Raw genomic sequence first — 6,886 nt, 5'->3', positions numbered from 1 at the left:
GCGAGGCTGCTGAAGGAGGGATGGGTCATCACCATTAATAACCTGCTTTTCATCTGGGGCACTTGTGAGGAGCTCTGCTCCGAGGTGTCTGCTAGTCTAGGCCACGCTGGCAGCATGTCGGCTGATTTTGCCTAGCTGATCGATGGCATGTAGGCGCTGTTGGTGTGGATGCTGGACAGGATCGACGTGGCGATCAAGAAGTTTGTGGCGGCAAGAGGCCAAGATGGGCGTGCGGGCTGGACGCGCTTTTTCTTGTAGTGTTCCTTGTTTCGTGTGGTGGCCATCCATCGGTAGTTTAGGTAGCTGGTGCAGCGATGTTTAGCTATGGTTTTTGCAGTTGTTTGGAGAGATGGTATGGGGCGTAGTGGTGGTAGCTTTATGTACAACTTGTGTGTATGATGTCGTGTATGTCTTGTTGTTGTACTGTATGCAATCAGTGTTAGTGGAACCTGTGGTGGATGTTTTAGCTTTGTTATCTTTCTCTAAATCGAACGCTCATCCCAAATTAAATATAGCAACTTAATTAGCAGTATTGGAACTCTGATTTTACTTGATGTATAATTAAGTGTAATGATTGCTATGATTACTTGTTTTTGTGCATTATACGGCAGGAGTTTAAGAGGCAGTGACAACCGGATATATGTTGTGTTTTGTTTTCTGTCATATATGATGTGTTTTGTTTTCGTCTTGATCGAATGTCCATCTTAACTTGAGAAGTACAGCTTAATTAGGCGTGGCGGTTTCCTTAATGTCTAGTCGCGTGCATTGATAGGTATAATTTATTGTTTCTACATGATATACAAAGGAGGCTTCAATGGTAGTGATCAAGGGATACATGTGGACGGCGTGGTAGAGTTTAGCTAGAATGGATTTGCTTGTATCCTTAAGGCTTTAATTAAATCTATAGACCAACATTATTATCATCTACACATAGCTACATTTTACTATAAATGTTAAAACTCTTGATATTGGCCAATTTGGTTGAGCAAATGTAAAGTCTCTGTTTTAGGAATATTACTCGGAATTCTTTTCATGGCTTTGCATCTATGCCATCTTCATCCTTCAGATGGTTATGAAAGTGTATATTTGCTCGGTCTTTTCCACGACGTGGAGTTTCTTTTTTACTAGTAAAGTTGCACGTGCAATGCACGTTCCCATTAATATAAATTTATTTAGACGCATGACACACAAAATGTCCCAAACTATCAGAAAAAATGGAAATTCAATTATATGAAAACAAGAGCAAAAGAACGTTCTATAAACTGTTAAATCCTATTGAAATATGGTGCCAATTATGTCACACGAAATTCAGGTGAATCAACTAATCAAATTATATCTTAACATTGTTACTTATGTTGCTACTCCTGCTACTCTCACTTCACAGATTAATTATATACAAATGATGGAACAATTATGCTCAACTCTCTACAAACAACCAAGCCTGTTAGTATGCAACCGCTAAAATACTCACAAAACCTGGTTTTTGCATGGATGTAACGATCACTCGTCATTATCAGCAACACCATTAGACTATAAACAAAATTTTCCGAAACACCTAGCCAAAGTAGTAAATATAAGTAACGAATGCATCAACCGTGTAGATGAATAACTGGAGGGGCATTTGATTCATAAGTACAAGTAAATAAGCACTTACTCTGTTGTCAAACAGTAAAGATGTAAATAGATCTTTCTCTGTCTAAGCAATCACTAATTACATTACCATGTTGGATCACTTCATAAATACGTATCCTTAATTCTCCCTCTGCTTTCATGGCACCAAGACATTTTTTTTGTGAAGAGACAGGGAGCTTCAATAGCTGACAGATCCTCCATCCAATTTCTATAGTTGATTCCATTCATGCTGCAAGTTTGAAGAATATAGAAGTAACTCTCAGATGCCGGGAACACTTTTTGTGCACATCAACGGAGAAATTCCTGAAGTAGATAAACATTACGCGTAGTTAATAAATTTTAACCAAAATTAAATGAACATGTTGTAGAATAAGGTCTCATATAGTAATACACTTCTTCATTTCGAACAGCGCTCACAATGATAATCAATTCCAAAATTTAACAATACATGTTTATATCACCTATTCTAGGAGCACATGCACATCAATCCTCTGATATGACTCACACATTCCCATTCAATTAAAATAAACGATAAGTGTATCACCAATTCACAATTTCGGGGCAGATGGAGTAAATGAAATATCCAAGATAAAGTACAACAGTGTAACACAGGAGCCAAGAACCTTAGCAACATATGGCTATCTAAACATATGTGGTAATAATTTATAATAACATTAGGGTTTTTTTTGGAAAAAAGTCTTCTGCAATTCTAGAGGCCAGGCTTTTTCTACAGGCTAATTCCTGTTCTTCTTCTGTACTCATCAGATAATCACCCGGCGGCATTAGCTAATTCAATTTTTTTAAAGGTTTAAAGGCTCAAGTCATGTGAGCATATAACAAAGAATATAAATCTGTCCAAATAGCGCGTGGGTGACCTACATATGTTCCATTAAAACCAGAAAGATGGAAAACACAATTTTCTTACGAAAAGTTAACGGGAAAAAGACGACCGACAAATGCTCATGTAAGTAATCAACTACATGACTCCAAACATTTGTACTTTGCTTTGGGGGTTTAGAACCAGCTAAGATCCTTCTGGATGAACTAAAATCATGTTATGGTATGCACAAAAACAATGTATTTCGCCGCAAATGAAGATTGCACTCTATGTCTTACTGTCTTCAAATATATAGAGGTATTGCAGATCTATGGAATTCCAATAGTTCTTGCTTGAGAATGATGGAGGATATGTTGCTGGAAAACTCCACAACCAAACAAAAGCATGTGTATCATCATATATTTACCTTCTGGACCTATACGGAATACACCATATTATTTCAAATCAGTTGTAGATGAACTTGAATATATTCATTTGCATCGTGAAAGATTTCAGAAACACAATCATTAGAAGGGCATGCTCACATGCATGCTTCATCATATCTTCCCATCATATTATCACAAAACATCCATGCTTCAAGAAGATTTCACATTTTACCTGATTTTGCAAGATGGAGGATCGCATAGAGTTTTTTACACCATACTCAAATTCATTTTATGTAAAGAAATGAAAATTCCTATTCGCCATGTTACACATAATTCATACATGCCTTTTCTGGAATAACTCTCAGTTTATTAATAAAATAAGAAAGGTAAACCGATTCGCTGAGATGGTCCATGTCATTGAGGATATTACCACAAGAAAAATAGGTTACTGCATTCTTGTAGATGAATTGATTATGACTCAAAATACTATGATCAATGATATGGAAACCATATAATTAATCATGTTAAAAGTTAAGAAGAATGTTCTTCAGGTCTGTACCTTATCTCGTGAACATACTGGTAATCACTACCAAGGTCTCCCCGCCTCCCAGGGCTGCAGAGAATAGAAATATATATAGGCTCGGTTAAAAAGATATGCATGCTTAGTACAAGAACATACCACTAACGCCTTGGCAACATGGAGTGGGCTGACTGATGAAGGTAAGGGATAGTAGGAGAAAGCGAGAACAATATGGGCGAGGGCGCCGAGACCGGCTAGACCAGGTCTGCTGGCCACAACTACAGTCTCTTGTGGCCATGATGACCAGATAGAGGCGGGTGAAACCGTGATGTATGGCTATGCACCGAGAAAATATGATGATCACTTTTCCTTGCCATCACACTAATACCATAGTTATGATGATCACTTTTCCTTGCCTGATCAGCAATCCCAGTTTGAATCAAAAGAAGTGTTGGGCTTCGAGTTAATCCAATATTAGAACTGACTTTGGTTACGCACTTATGCAAATCAATCTATGTGAATAAGAATTTTCTTTGTTTGAATAGAAGAACATATGTGATGATACTATACATCGTTGCGGAATTTATAGAGTTTTCATTGTAGAGAGTAAAGTTAGAAGATATGTGAAATTCATAATAGGTGCAAATATCATAAACTGGGTAGGAGGTGCATGAAAAGAGTCGATATATGCACATAGTGCAAACAAAATATGTTGCCATTAGGTCAGGTTAGCACAACAACTAAAATAGTTAGCATTCATAGCAATGGAACATTAGTCACACAAACAAGTAAATGAATAGTTCTGACTTGTTTGATATGGGCAACCTAGCTCAGTAAGAAAAGGTAAATGTAAAAATACATGATGCTCAATCATCCTATGTTTGTAGTTCACGGAAACAAAACTGATCAGTAGTTGTATGTATCACAGAACATAAACTGCACACATGTTCCACAAAATCATTGAGTTTACAGGGAAACCATTTTAGTCAGAATCAAGTAAATAAGTTTTGCCGCATATAAGTACGATCTGCTTCCATTCACCTAAAAGCTCTGCTGGAGCAAACAAAAAAACGCATACTAATCATGTAGAGTTGGACGGAGGAATAGTTCTTACACAGCGCAAATGCAATGCTTAATGTTCAGAACAACATACCCTAGTACATCCCAGTGGTTAATGCACAATCTGAATATGTGGCATATACCCTTGAAAAGAAAATCTTGAACTTGTATATCAGAAGTAATTTATTAGAGATATGGTACTAAAGCTAAATACATGGACATTGGTGGACGGCAATTAAAAATGTGAACAATGGGAAAAGAACATGGCATGCTAGAAAATGTAATCAGGAAAATAGAAAGGGACTTTATGTAGCAAGTCTGGAAAATAATCTAATAGCGGAAATCGGTTCTACAAAACTGCACATGCTTATATTCCTATTACTTAGTAGCCGGAAACGGGATCGAAGCTGCGTCCTGGACCCGGGGTTGTTGACGGGTTCGCGTTCCAGATCGATATGGCTGCTGATCCCGAACAAGTACACTAAATTGCAATGGAAATGTGTACGTACATACCAGATACCATTACACCAAGCATCCAGCCGCTCCTCGCGCCGTCCGTCGAGCTGCCGTAGCGCCGTATGCCCATCTCCATCCCGTGACGCTTACGCCGGCGGCCGGCGACCGACCTGAAGGTCTGCGTCCCTGCTCTGTTCAACAGTAGTCGCCGTCGGCACATGGTAATCTATTAATCCTCTCGTCTCTGGCCACAGCTTGGCCGCCTCAATAGCACAGAATTAGGAGCTAGGGGATGAGGCAGAGGAACGGCGGCGGAGCGGAGATGTGGAGGCAGGCGGCGACGGCCGAGCTGATGACGGGCGGCGGCGTAGATCACGTCGGCCGCGCTGGTTACCTGCGGCAGCGTTGAGTGTCGTACCAGCAGGGCGGCGGTTTGGGGAAAAAGCAGGACGGGAATTTTGATTAGCCACGAATTCATTCAGTTCCGTGTTGTTTCAGATCGTGGGTTTGGGTTGGCGGACAATACAACATTGAGAGAACGTGAGACGTTAGATTTGGGCATGTGGACGGCTCAGATCGTTTGGATCAGCCTCTCTGGCTCTTTTATTAGTAGTGGTGATTTAAACGGAGGAAAAACTTTGACTCATTAAGCGGAAAGTGTCCAGTTTTTAGAACATTGTAGTCTCATGAGTGTGGGGTGGCTCATCTTGGTGATAGAAATAATCTTATTAGTCCTTTGCAGATTCGTAAGGCAAGCATTTTATATTTTCAACTAATAAAAAAATAATTTTTTCATTACGAATTTTAGATGGCCTAAAATACTATAAAAGACAGTCCACCGTTTGCAAAAGTTTTAGAAGACCTAAAAAATGGTCTTAAATGTGCTATTATTTGTCCATTGATTCTAGACGACTCAAAAAAATTGCGTTTATTTCCATGTATTTTGTTTATTAAATGTAGACCGTTTTTTTTAGAAGACCCAAATAATGCTCTAGTTTTTTTGAATGAATTTTGGAGGATTTTCAAAAAAAAGTGTAGAAAATCAGGAATCTATTTTGTTCGACCACCATGGCCCGCTGCACAAGACCGGACCACATTCGTTGATAGCGTCTACCATCACATGTATAACTCTTGTAGACTCTTATATACTTCAAATATAGGTGCTGGTGAAAAGGGTGAACTAAAAACTGATTCTCTAGAGGCATGCCTCCTACAAAATGCTTGAACATGGGGAGAAGTTTACTTCGATTAATAGCTCGAGTAGCAATGATGAGTTGGGAACCTCCAAAACAATCAAACATAAGAAATAATAACATAAATGGGAAAACATATGAGCCAAATTATAAGAAAACGAATGTGGAGATGGGGAGTATTTGGGGAAGAATATGGCACCAAGAGTAACATGATGGAGAAGGCAAACAATAACATTACTGACATCTCCTTTATTTTAAGTCTATAAAATATTACATATAAAAAATGAACCATAAAAATAAATATCTATCAGAGAAATCATGCAGTGGAAAATAACTAAAATTGCTTGATATTTGGCTTGAGATGTAACTGATTACACGTTGGAGCGAGTTGTGCATCCAGAAGAAATACTGGTCAGAAGTGTTGTATCTACTTCATCCCCTAGTCCCACTGGTTTTTTGATTGCTGGATTGAAGGCTCTGAGAAATTGTTTAGAGATGTTGAGGTTGATAGCAATTTGGAGCTTCCAAGATCGACAACCTATAAATGACCATATCTGAAAATCAAACTCGCACAAAATAATATCAATCAGAAACTTTCATTTGCAACATCTACATGGCATGATTTAATTTGTAATTGTGGCCACCTGATTCTATCCCTAGCACATCCAAGGAGACTCATTTTAGAGCTCGTATCAACTTACTGAATAAAAAAATGAAGCATACATCATAATCATGTAAATTATAGGTTTTGTCACTTTATCCATTTATTTCTCAATGGGTTTCTGAATGATGGCTTTCTAGAAACAACTAAGTATCATAAAGT

The 6,886-nt window shown here is 38.4% G+C and overlaps 1 long non-coding RNA gene across 1 annotated transcript; it reads right to left on the bottom strand.

Moving 5' to 3' along the window:
* Positions 1–1,578: 1,578 nt before the first annotated feature.
* LOC124678183 lies at positions 1,579–3,643 on the bottom strand. The gene is made up of 4 exons (XR_006994365.1): positions 3,515–3,643; positions 3,395–3,448; positions 2,749–2,885; positions 1,579–1,935 (listed from the first exon to the last, which is right to left on the bottom strand). It is a non-coding gene; the product is annotated as an uncharacterized LOC124678183 (long non-coding RNA).
* Positions 3,644–6,886: the final 3,243 nt, after the last annotated feature.

This window comes from Lolium rigidum, chromosome 7 (assembly GCF_022539505.1).
Source record: "Lolium rigidum isolate FL_2022 chromosome 7, APGP_CSIRO_Lrig_0.1, whole genome shotgun sequence".
Lineage (NCBI taxonomy): Eukaryota > Viridiplantae > Streptophyta > Magnoliopsida > Poales > Poaceae > Lolium > Lolium rigidum.
This window is presented reverse-complemented; position numbering and strand designations above follow the sequence as displayed.